General features: G+C 35.7%; 1 long non-coding RNA gene across 2 annotated transcripts; it reads right to left on the reverse strand.

The window, feature by feature from the left end:
* Nucleotides 1–2508: 2508 nt before the first annotated feature.
* LOC107079449 (uncharacterized) lies at nucleotides 2509–5729 on the reverse strand. 2 transcript variants are annotated; one of them, XR_001480397.2, is made up of 3 exons: nucleotides 5648–5729; nucleotides 4303–4337; nucleotides 2509–3970 (listed from the first exon to the last, which is right to left on the reverse strand). It is a non-coding gene; the product is annotated as an uncharacterized lncRNA (long non-coding RNA). The 2 variants fall into 2 exon arrangements; XR_001480396.2 differs by having other exon boundaries at nucleotides 4303–4340; nucleotides 5648–5721.
* Between the last annotated feature and the right edge of the window lie 8169 nt (nucleotides 5730–13898).

Genomic DNA, 13898 nt, shown 5'->3' on the forward strand with positions numbered 1-13898 from the left:
TGGATACACTTCCGCATATGTAAGAGCAGTGTCAAAAGTCTTTAGGACATAGGAAGTTAAAAGGTCTAATTGGAAGTATATAAAGTCCAACACAGAGCACTATGTTAAAATATTTGTATTCCTCTTGGCACAGGGACACTGCCATATTAAAGGAAATACAGGCTTATACGTTTTGCTGAAAGTGTCTGTTGTCTAAACTGTACACCAGATGGCAGACTCGGCTACAAGCAAAGTGTAAAACAGTGTGGCCCGGATTTTTGTCTTGCTAATTTAGTATTACTGTGTAGGTTGAAGAATGTGATTTCTCTTCTTTCTGATATATATGTTATGTATTTAGGGACAGCATATCCCGGGTAAGCACTTGAATTCCCGGGAAACTGAAGCGTTTTCCGACTTGGTTGTTTCTGACTGATTCTAAAAAGAGTAATTTTGCTGCCGTCATGTCTGAAAGAAAAATGTCCAGGCTTTATTTTTTTATTTCAAAGGAACGAATTCCAAAGTCGCTGAAAATAAATTTAACTACAAAACAGTGATCTGATTGAACTTACACAAATACTTATTAAATCAGATTTTTTTTTATCTGGATTTTTTGATCCAGGATCTTTGGCAAAAGTAAAGAGAAGAAGGGTGTAAGTATCTGACCGATCTATTCGAGTAACAGCAGTTTTGAGCAAATGACTTCCGTTAAATAATGTCTTAATAACAGGAATGTTTCCTTCCAGGCTGCTCAGATGCAAGGAACTCAACTCACGGTTAATCAAGTCTCTCCACCCCACAGTCCCCAAGTACTATTAATAGAAAAGACATTTTTGGACCACCACACTCTACTTAGAAAGATGCCTGAACATAAAGCAAAATACAATGACAAAGTTATGGTCTGCAGTTTGTAATATATGGTGTTATTTAAGGGATATTTGGGATGAGAACAAATTGTAATCTTGCTCCTCCTGTAACAAATCCAAGTGATGAGGTATGAGGATCCTCTTCAGACGAAGGAGAACGTAGATACAGAAACACAGGTGTCCAATCCAAAACGTTCGGTGAGTTCGTAGTCTAAAGCAAAGGTAGTTCAAAAGCCGAAAGGAGTATCACGAAAGGGTTTTTATCAACAAGGCGAGGTACAGTAGGAGCTCTCTAGGAGAGGAATCAATACCGAGTAGCGAGAAGCGAGTTTAGAAGGTTTAAACAGAGCTGTGTGCCGCACGGTAGAGCGGGTGATGATGGATTAACCCGCTGCTGGCACTGGTTAGCTCTTTTGTGGGTTGATCTTTGCTGGCTGGTGGTAGTGACACCTCTGCTCTCCTACATATTAATAGTTACTGGCTGCTCACAACTGTGCATCTTTTCTATGCCCCTCTTTCCACACCAGCTTCTCCCTTGCAGCTGCCTCCCTGGTTCATTCCTTGTAAGTGAGAGGGGTTGTCTAAGGTTTGATCTTTGGACAGGACTGGCATTTCTTTAACCTGGCCTCGACAATTTAACGCCAAACATTAAAGTCTTAAGCACTCCGCCTTAATCAGTCACTAGAATTGACATGAATAACTGAAGCTACAGTAATGCCCTCCACATGTCTCATGATTGCAATATGTGTTTGTGTGTTTCATCCACAATACCTATAGCAGGCTTACAAACTTCAAATATTTTCTAGCCGTATCAGTCAGTACGTTTCAACAGGAGTGAATCTTTTAAGAGAAAGTCAGAAAAGAACAGGTCCTTCACTCTAACAGAGCAATTGGAGTTGCACAGGAAGTGCTGACTGAAGATGAGTGTACGCTAAGGCCCTCAAACGCAAACACATTGTTTGTAGATACTAAACCACAAACATGTCTAAATGTGTATTCTTTTACCTACTGTGTCACAAAGAATGCATTTGCAAAAATCTTGACGACATTCTGAGGCTCACAAGTTAGTTTCAGCACGTTATGTGGTCTTTAAAATGTAATGACAAGCAAATACATTTTGACATACAGTACAACCTGTACTTTAGTGTTTTACTGTATTTTCTGAGAAATATATTAAAATCATTTTAAGCAATGGAATGAATGGTTATGCATTGCTTGATCCTGTTTACTATTTGAAATATGTTGCTAATATACTGTGAAACAGACCTACATTATGTCTAATCCTGTATCTTGTGCAGAAAGGATTTTCCAGTTCTACTTTCAAATCTAAAAACAAAAATATAATCTCACGTAAACTCAAAAAACAAATGACAAAATGACATAAAAAAAAATTTGGTCAGACAGCAATGCAAATAGTTTGTGATACACTGCAAGTAACATTTCATAAAAAATATACTTACTTCATCTGTATGTTATGATCTGTCAATTTTACAATTGCTGTGACCGTAATTAAATTAAGGATTGACATGAAATTGTTTTAATAAAAGAGGTATTTGCATCTGTGGTAGGACAGGAAGATTACAATACTTTATTTATAGAATAAAACATCTATACTATAAATTGCTGATTATGTTTTTATTTATTCAAGGACTGTTAGGAGGTAAATATTAAATATTCAGAACACATATTGTATGTTCTGCTTATGCAGATTGCATCTGAAAAAGTAAAAAGATTGATATGAGTGATCAATACAACAGAAATACATGCATAAGTATGTTCAACAGCTTTAACCACAACATCAATGTCTTCCATACTTGATCACGTTCCCTCTCGGCTAACTTCCAGCTGGACAGATATACAGGCAGAGACCCACACAGCTGGACAGTGGGAATCACTGTTGCACTTGTGGTTCACCCAAGCCTGTGACTGTTACAGGTAGTTCAAATGTCAACATGTTCATATTAATCATGAATAAAAGGCTTTAAATCACAAAGCAAACAAAATGAAATTTGTGAGATGATCAGATAATGAAAATATCAATTTATTGTCTAACTGCCTTATCCAGTTCAGGGGTGGAGGGAAGAAAGAGCCTTTCCCAGCAACCCAGAGGCATAAGACAGGACACACCCTGGACAGGACACCAGTCTATCGTAGAACACACACAGACCCAAACACACTCATGCCAGGGCCAATTTTCCCAAAAGCCAATTAGTCTTCCAGTATGTCTTTGGACTGAGAGGAAGCTTGAGAAGATATTACCCTAGGTCCAGAATTTATCTCAGGGCCCAAGCTCTGCAAAGCACCAATGCTAACCACTGGACCACCATACCGGCCTGCTGAAAATATTTGTATTAATATATCAAAAGGAATTCTATAAGGCACTTTCTACTCCACACAGGGAAAAAAATGTTTATAAAGAACTAGTATGAATGAAATGTAATTTATGATAATAATCTTGTACACATCTACAATATAAATATTTCTGGTGTGATGATATCACTCCTATTTTACATTTGGTATGCTGTTATGGATTCATATTTAACTTTTTTAAATGCTATAATTTCCTGTCTCATATTACTGACTCTATGATGTCTCACAGCAAAAATTCAAACCATTGGAAAACATCAGGAAAACTCCTCAGAAATTTGGTTGGCTTTATTACTCAATGGCAGAACACCAACACCCTAATCTGAAAGCTTGTCTTTTGAAAGACCTGAGTATTTGTGAAAGCTTAAGAGGAAACAGAACTGGAAAACGGAAAAACTCTTTACTAACGTAACTTTCATACTTCTGAGCTGAGATTCTGATGCAAAAAGATGCAACTGATCACTCTAATACAATCCCTTCTTTTTAACCTTTAGAAATCAACACCGGTCCTCTTCACTGTTCTCCACATCGTCATAGTCATCACAGTCCTCTGACCCAGCTGCTGCCTGAAGAAAAACACTTTGTCTAGCAGATGGAACACCATTGGATGATGTTCTGGAGTTTCTCCTGATTGGATCTTCATCATCGAATACAATATTTGGCTCTGTGGCAGGACTGGTTCTTTGGGAACGAACACTTGTAGGCTGATCATGGAGACTGGGAGGAGCACTGCCTGGCAGAGACGTATTTGGTACAAGGTGCTGTGAACATGGAAGAAGAAAAACAATTCTCAGAGGCCACTGTCTAGCCAGACATGTACAAGAAAACAAAGCGGAGAAACATTCCAAAACAGTGACATTAAATGGATCAATATTCAGAGTGATAAGATTTCCACGGCACTTCTGGTCTTGGGTTATAAATATCATCCTCCTGCATCAAGAAGTGCACAGCACACAGGGACAAATGATCAGATATGGGTGTTTGTGTCTGTCCCATTTTGTGTGTGATGTTTATGATGCCGTGTTTATGAAAACAACTAAAAAAACATATTTCGTAACCTTCCTTTCTGGAGCTATACTGGTTGGAATCTTACCTGCTGTGTCTGGACTGGTTCTGCTGGTTGTGGTGCTGCTAAGAAAAACAAAAGGAGCAATAAGGATACAGGTAGCCTTTCTTTAAAGTGCTCTAATTGTGAAAGTTTTTCGATTAACACATCTCAAAAATGTGTATAATCTCTTAATTTAGGACAAATTAGTTCTCACTTTTATGGTTGCAAGCAGTCAGCATCTCAAGGTATCCTGATGGACTGTTAAAAACAATATTACTGTACATGTACTGTGTACATGGTTGCAGTCCAGATGAATAGTCAGTTCATATAGGACAGACAGGCAACTGGGGGATCTGTATCTGTGTTTTTCCAGCTACAGTTAACCTCCCATCCTCTTATGTTTAATAATACATAAAATAATTTATTATCTTAGTCTGTACCTTGTGGTTATTTTGCATAAAGCATAAAATAAAATCAATAATGTCCTCAAATAATGTAAGTGTCTTAAAAACAAAACAAAAACTTAACTCCAAAGCAAAGAATTTGTCTGATTATGCAGTAAAAATGTTAAATTCATGAACAATCAGACTGTAATCTTGAAGAGTCTCGCAAAAATGGCACATTAAATGTGTATTGTATAATTCATTTTGCTAATTAAAGCAAAATGTATTTTGGTGCCTTCTTGTCAAAGATATTCTGTGCTGTTAGATATTGAAGATACCTTAAATAACTATTAATTAGCTGAAGCTTAACTCTGAGGAACAGGTCTTCCATAAATGTAATTTTGTTGTGTTAAGGTGAAGCATGAAAATGCCTTATTAATGTAAATACAATTTTAAATCAGCACACACATTCATATTGAAAACTTCTGGTACCTACAGTATGTTTAATATTATATTCAAACCCAGCTCCTTAATTACATGAATTCCTATGGGGAATTAGTTTTTTTATGAATAAGGTGACATGTTTTAGGAATGCGTTCCTCTTTTATCATGACAACTACTTGTATGTCATTATTTTCTGAGAAGGTGCCGGGTAGTTTAAGGTTTTATATTGAATACAAAGGAAAAACAAAAAGTAGCACAATCACACTTTATAAAATATCTTTGTCTACCAAGAAAATGTGTGGAAAGCAATAAAGATGCAAAAACTGTTAGGAAATCTAGCTAGAAGCATAGAATTGAAGTCATGGGATGTTATGTTAAAATTGTACAAGGCAGAAGTAAGACCTCATTTAGAGTATTGCATCCAATTTTGGTGACCAAGGTATAGAAAAGACATTGTAGTCCATAGTGCATAGACTCAATCCAGAGAAGAGCAAACAGATTCCTGGTCTAAAAGAACCATCCTACAGACTGAGAGGTGGTGTGGTATTATTCTCATTACTCACATTCCTGTCCACGGATACAGAAAAAATAGAGGAAGATCAGGATAATGATGAAAGTCACCACTCCAGCACACCTGTAAATAAAAAGTATCCAGGAAGGGCTCGCTGACAGTAGGATGACATCAACTGAAACAAACAACAGGATTTAGTCAGTTAGGATAAGCATAATATTTAGAAATGGTTTTACTGTTACATCATTTGTATGTGTACAAACGGATTGTCATCAAGTCACTGTTGTTTTTATTAACTGTTATGTTTTATCTGAACCAATAAAGTTCATGGTGCCCTGTCAAGAAGAGCTTCCAGTTTAATTTGGATATATCTAAACCCATGAAACAGCCATCAAACTACAAAATACATTACCTCCAACACACCGATTCAAAGAATATCCGCAAGATACTGCCAGGAACACAAAGCAGATAACACTTCGGGCGAGACGTTGGTTATCATATAACATTGATGGTTACAAATGAAAACAAAGTTTTCTATACAATGTTGACAAATTAATGAAGTATACATTTCAATAAGCATTTATGCTATTTTTGTTAGACTGTTCCTCCTGGCTTAAACATGATTTATGTCAAAACCCTGTTCCATCTGCCAAAAATAATTGATAAATCCAGGATACATTGGTGGATTTGTGTATAGAATTCAAAAAGCTTCAAGTTATAAAATATTATCATCACTCTGTTTTCTTAGCTTCTATTTCTAGGCAGGATCTACCTTTCTTATACATTATTATTATATAATATAATTATATATATATATATTAATATATATATATATTCCCTTACCTTCTGTTGAATTGTTTTCACAGCTTTTAGAAATAATTTTCTCTGAAACAGGAAAAATGTTTTTTATGTAATTTGGAATGTGATATACAATGTTCAACAGTATGTGATCTCATTTGTAATACTTGCAAACTTGAAGCAACCTGACAGGGTTGAATTTGACCTCAGAAAATGAGATGCACATCTGTACGATTGTCCAGAATCACTGATATTCAATATAGTAAGATTCCTATTGATGCTCAGTGATTTGAATTTGGCGAAATTGTGGGGTCTGTGTACCTCTGCATTGTACCTCCGTGTAGAGGATAAGATTCACTCAATAAACAACTGTGTTTTGGTAAAAAGTACAACTGCAGATGTTAAATGTGCGTTGAGTAAAAGCTCTGAAGTGTTTTTAATCTTGATTAGTACCATTTTATATGAAACCCAAGAAAGTAAAGACTTACTCACCTGACACAGAGACCAGTATGGAGTGGCTCACAGTGCTTTGGTACACAGAGCTCACATTTGCTGCAGCTTCACATCGATACTGACCACTGTCACCCAAGGTTATATTAGAGAAAGTTAGAGAATAGGTGGCTGAATTGGGATCCTTCTCTTTCCACTCAGTTGTGATCATGCCAGCCTCCTTTACAGGGTAACAAGCTTTCTCATGAAATTTACACCATCTCACCACAGGCTTCTCCTCACAGTACTTAAGCCCACAGTTTATTGTAAATCGTCTCAGGGCAGAGATATTCCAGATGGAGTTTCGAGGCACAAGAACTTCCAGGGCACATTCGTTCTCTTTTCCTAATAAAACAAAGGCACTTAAAATTGAAAACATTTTCAGACCAAAACATTTACTGTAGTAAATGACACATATCTATGCAAGCAATTCGACATTTCTATTATTCTAGGTACAGTACTTACAGAATACTTACATTGATACTTAACAGAATTACATTGATCTGTTATTATAAGTACTGAGCATTTCTTGATTTGATCTCTGTGATCAATGTATTGTATGTCTCATTCTACCACGAAATTTAGAAAACTGGTGCATCAGCTTCACGGCATTAACAGTAGACTATCTGCATGTTTCGTCTTCCTTTGACATCAGTTTATTAAATAACATGAAAATATAAACACGTTTCAGCATTGAAAACTTTATGATTTGCATCATAATATATCTATTAAAATGTTCAAAAAGCAATTTATAACAACAGATCAATGGAATGCAATGACAAGTACATACTGTAACACATGGAATATACAATATTACTGTGTATACAGTAAACCTTCAGTTTAACAGAGTGATGTGGGGAAGGGTTATCCGTTATTGCCAAATGCCTTTAAGCATTATATACTGTATGCTTATTGGATCTTTTGCCTTTTTAACAACTGCAGTCTACAGTCAATGAAATGTGTTCCTTTGCCTTTTTTATCATAAGTATACAAGCTCTTTTTTTCCTACAGTATGTTGTAAATATACTACTGCACAACAAATTTGCTAAAGCATATGAAACACTATCAACACCCATTGTATGCAACTGACCTACACCTTTTCGGCACATTTGATATTCCTGACTTTGAAAACTATGTAGAATTTATTTTTACTTTGTGTTATTTTTTGGGCATTTTGTTTATATTGGGGAAAATGCTAGCATTTCTAATTTTACAGCCATAAATACTATTTGGATTTTTTTATTTTTTAGGTCCTTAAAGCGAAGTCCATTAAATTGTGCATTTACTGTATATTTAATATAACAAGCTACTTAGCCAGGTAGTTGAGGCAGATACTCTAGGTTCTGTGAAGAAATGGCTGGATGAGATCCACAGAGCAATTAGCTACTAACTACCAATAAAATTAACTTAAAGGCCTCCTCTTGTTAGCCCAATGTCTGATTCTGTCAATTGATAGAATGAAGAACAAGGGTTAAAGTGGCCTCTTTTGCCCTTAATTATTCAGAAATGAATTCAGTTTGGTTCCTCTAATTATCACTACAAATTAAAGGCAAAATGGATTAAATTAATTTAAGGAAATCAAATTGAAAGAAAAAATATTTATAACTATAGGAAGCTATTTTGAAGTAATAAGCCTACAGTACATCAGAAGTAAAATGTCATAGTGTATTAGTTTGGCAAAAAAGTCTAAAATAGGAAGGAATTATCTAAACTCTGTGATCAATGTTGTCATATTTGTAATCCTTGCTCAATGTACACGATACTGATATGAATTGACTTTATCAATAAATGAATCTCTGTGTTTTAAATAGAAATCTCTTAAACATATGAAAAATAAATGAATAATTATGCCAGTAATTTAAGAATATTAGCAGTGAACTCAGTGAAAGGACAGATTGAATTCTTCACAGAAGAAAAAAGAACATTTAACAATTAGAAAGTACAACAGGTGTACTTTAGGAGATCTGTGAATTAAAGTAAGCTGTGAGTCAACCTTTTAAATTCCTGATATGAGTTCAGATTAATCTGCTTCAAACTGTTTGGAGAAATAGATAATCTACTCAGCAACTCATGTTAATCCATTTTGTACTCTGGTTAAAAGAAATGAAGACAATTCAACAATTAATGTACACAGGGTGCACAATAAATAATTATCTGTCAAGGTATTAATTAATACTGTAGCTGCCTTTAATGGAATTTCAATACAGTTCACACTCCTATATAGAAGAGATTCTTAATTATTTGTCTGACATTTTTATCAAGTGCTAGTGTGATTATGCATTGATTTTAAGAAAGGAATCAAATACTGTTTTAACAAAGTCAGAAAAATATTTTAATCATATTTAATAAAAAACCTATTTAGACCACCATTTTATACTTTATAGTATAGAATTTTGATCACTGTTATGAATGATGAAAACCAGTAGTCCAGGTAAGGATCCCTGTTGTACCTCATTCAGATTTTTAAAATCATTAATTAAGGTGACAGAGTGCTATTTTTATTAGATAAGTTGCATTTCTAACTAAATGTATTTATGTAACTAGCATTTTTATTCAGAGACACTTATTTTTGCATTATTTTACTTTGCCAGTTATTTCATTGCAGTGACATGAGTGAATTATCTTACTCAAGGGGATCACAGCAGAGTCCCACCTAGGATTTGAACCTACATGACTACTCACCTGACACAGAGACCAGTATGGAGTGGCTCACAGTGCTTTGGTACACAGAGCTCACATTTGCTGCAGCTTCACATCGATACTGACCACTGTCACCCAAGGTTATATTAGAGAAAGTTAGAGAATAGGTGGCTGAATTGGGATCCTTCTCTTTCCACTCAGTTGTGATCATGTCAGTCTTCTTTACAGGGTAACAAGTTTTCTCATAAATTTTACACCATGCCACCACAGGCTTCTCGTCACAGTACTTAAGCCCACAGTTTATTGTAAATCGTCTCAGGGCAGAGATATTCCAGATGGAGTTTCGAGGCACAAGAACTTCCAGGGCACATTCGTTCTCTTTTCCTAATAAAAAAAAGGCACTTAAAATTGAAAACATTTTCAGACCAAAACATTTACTGTAGTAAATGACACATATCTATGCAAGCAATTCGACATTTCTATTATTCTAGGTACAGTACTTACAGAATACTTACATTGATACTTAACAGAATTACATTGATCTGTTATTATAAGTACTGAGCATTTCTTGATTTGATCTCTGTGATCAATGTATTGTATGTCTCATTCTACCACGAAATTTAGAAAACTGGTGCATCAGCTTCACGGCATTAACAGTAGACTATCTGCATGTTTTGTCTTCCATTGACATCAGTTTATTAAATAACATGAAAATATAAACACGTTTCAGCATTGAAACCACAGGCTTCTCCTCACAGTACTTAAGCCTACAGTTTATTGTAAGTCGTCTCAGGGCAGAGATATTCCAGACTGAGTTTCGAGGCACAACAACTTCCAGGCTACATACATTCTCTTGTCCTAATAAAAAAAATGGATTGAAGTGGAATTAAATGAAAAACAAAAAAGCACTACTAAGAAACTGTTTACTACAGTGAATGTCAAACATGTACTGTATATAGTAAAAGTTCCATTTCCCCCACTTTTTCTATAGTGTATTATAATGTATAAAAAAGTACTAAACAGTTGTTGAGTTTAAGGCTTGGTTAAGATTTGGCTTTGCTGTAATTACCCAGTACATTATTACGGCTCTCAGTGCTAGTGACAGTGGAGTCCCACTTTTCTCCCTGCCAGCAGACCAGTTACTCACCCTGTACCTGTGAGCTCACACTGAGCAGCAACATCAGCTCCAGGATCACCCTTCTCTCTGGGAAGAACATTGCTGGTGTCTCTGGTGAGGCTCCTCCATGAACAGTAACTGCTGCTGTGAGGGGAATGATGGGGGCTCAGTAAGACAGCTCTGAGGACGTTTTCTTATGTGCTGTGAAGTGTCTGGTCTGTACTTGTGTCTGTCAGTTACTTTCCTTCCCTCATTGCAATGCTTGTGGTTTTTCATTCTTCGCTCTGAACCCTCCTTTCATGTAAAATCTCACCTGCATAGGTAATGTAAATAGCAATTAAGTTATTTTTTTCTATTTCTGTGTGGAAAATGCTGCATTGATTATGATCAAAATCACTATGTTCAAAAAGTATGTATTGATGTACAGTACAGTGAAAATGCAGAATATTCTGTAAATTTTCCATCAAGATTATTGTGAATACAGTATATATATATTGTTACTTTTATTTAGAATAGTGTTTGGATATGTTTGTTTGTTGTTGGAGTAATATTTTTCCTTGGGATAACAAAAAACACAAGGTACAAGGGTGTAGTGTCTAAGCTCAGTTATAATTTCCAATTTTATATTATATATTATATTATATTATAGAACCAGTCTAAACAGTCATAGAAAGAGACATGATCTTAATTAATGCAAGAGAATTGAAAAATATGACTATTAAAGATTACCTAGTTAACATCAGCTTCATCGAAGGCAGACTGTCTGTGAGTAAAGTTACCCAGAGAATGTGATGTTCTGCTTCGATAAACTGCAGGCTAGTTCAGAGAAACCAGAGCCCAGTTCTGTGAAGTATACAGTAGGCCACATCGTGGAAGGCAGAGGGTCATCACACAAGCCTGGACAATCATATTTATCTGACTGAACCTGAGGATCAGTAGAGGAATTCCAGCTTGTCATCTGCATGAAAATCATCTGAAATACAATAACTGTAAGTCCGTGAGTCAAACATCTTCTGTTCCTGCAAGCTTAACTAGTAGTATCTGGTTTCCAGCAGAATAATATGAGGCCACACTGTGCTTAGACTACAATGTATCAACTTAAAATAAAATCAATGTTGAAATCTTGGCATCAATATTGGTCAATTTCCGTTTGTCAATAAGATCAGTCTTGGATTCACCTCATTTACAGAGACATTTTTATTTACAAACTGAATTGCTCGTTATACTTTCCAAGTTTAATTGCAAAAAAAAACACAGAGTGGTCATCGGCAGTGTACAGAAATCATGTGTCGAACTGCAAAATTTTATATAAATTGGGTAAAAAACTCAGTTGAAACCCCGGTAGGCAGTCATAGTAAACTACTATGATACAGTAATTAATTGCAGAAACGGAATCTACAGTATATTCCATTTTCGTGGTCAACCCTGTGGTGTCCAAAAGTTTAACACCACATTCTTTTTTCAAATTCTAATTTTTGTGAACTAATGTGTACTTGAGTAGTTCGGTTAGATCCTAATTAATAAGGCACGAAATCAAAACTAGTATAAAGTATTTGGCGTAACTCGCGTGCCTGCGAGAATGTCTGTGATTATATAGCACCGAAACGCATTTTATTTTTAAATGAAAAATGGTGTAATTGTTCATTCTATATACACTTTGTGTTAAGTCTTTGAAACTTTCCAATAACATGATGGGATCTGTCACAATTGTATTTTTTAAAAAACATTTTAAAATCCCAATATTTTATTAACATTTTTTTAAATTGAATTTCATTTTTTAAATGTTTTTTCACAAACATTATTTCGTCTGAAAGACTGTTACACCGCCATCAGTCTTTCAGACGAAATAACGCACTCTGACTTGTTTTCAACTAGATTTTTTTATTTTTGGTTTATTGTGACCTTTAATATGGCACATTTAATACACCAAATCTATATTAAATGAATAAACTAAAATATCAAGTCATTTTTACACCTCGGCTAGGAGATGTAGACTGCGGCGGTTGGCGACTGGCAGAGATCCCCACACAAGCACTCGGTGATCCTCGGTAAACGGCGGAGGGAGCCGAAGTGTAGGAGCAGAGCAGGGACGGGGTGTAAAAGATAAAGCGGAAAGAAAAAAAAGAGGATTTTTCAATCTGAAAACCACAGGCTCTGAGGGATTACGCCACTGGATTGGTGTTTGATGCTTGTTTCGGACAGATTAGGTTTCAGTTTGGGGTGTTCATGCAGGAAACAGAGACGCTTCCTGCAAAAAAACATGCGCAGTGTCAGAGCACCGATCAAGTGCCGTACAGTATTAAATAAAGATTTAAATAGAATAATTAGGAGGACTATTGGACGATTAGTAGAAATAGGGAAAAATGACAAACGACCTGACCGTGTTTGAATATGAACGTCCGTGGGAATGTTACCGTGGCAAACGGCAACAGCTTGCTGTTGGCCTACCGGGCATATCTGTCAGCATATTACACTTTAAAATACACGGAAAGAGAGATATAGAAAATTCACTATATTGTGTTTTTAAAACTACTGTATGACACTGTATTAATTTTACTGAAAAATAATAGAGATGACTGAGGATATATTTTTAAACGTTAGAAGAACTCAAATTAATTACAGTGAGAAACTTGTAATGGACACCTGGTGAACAGAAAAATTTAAATAATTAGAACCATCATAATACCATAAAAGAAAGCTGTGAAATTTTTAAAAAGTTGATAAATGCCACTTGTTCTCGGGACAAGCAGGAGCAGGCTGTGCGAACACCTCATGAGAGTACAGTAGGTGCTCTACCAATCACAACTGCTCTGTACATTTAATACTCTTCTTTGCTGCCTTCAACTCTGTGTTTCAGCAGTGAATGAGACAAGAGCAAGATAATAAACAAGCTACACCAGTCAAGCAGATTGAGAGTGTTAAAGCCGTCCTTTATCAGACAAATAGTGTAGAAATGCCCTGCTTGACGCTGCTGAAAATCACGACAACTCTAATGTTAAGAGTGAGAGTCCTTGTTCGATTCTGAAACATAAAATTCTGAACTACTGTTAGCAAAGGATGTGTTGTATGACATTTTTTTTCACTGTTAACAGTGTGAGCAGGACAGCTTAATCCAGTGAAATGGAGCTTGTTGTGGCTCAGCCTCTTTGACTCTGTGTGCAAATATAGGGAAACTGGATGGATTTGCCTCTGTAAAAGCCACAGAAACTGAAACAGTAGTTGAAAATGAAGTTGAGCCCGAATTCAAAGAATGATGATA

Source organism: Lepisosteus oculatus, chromosome 15 (genome assembly GCF_040954835.1).
Source record: "Lepisosteus oculatus isolate fLepOcu1 chromosome 15, fLepOcu1.hap2, whole genome shotgun sequence".
Classification (NCBI taxonomy): domain Eukaryota; kingdom Metazoa; phylum Chordata; class Actinopteri; order Semionotiformes; family Lepisosteidae; genus Lepisosteus; species Lepisosteus oculatus.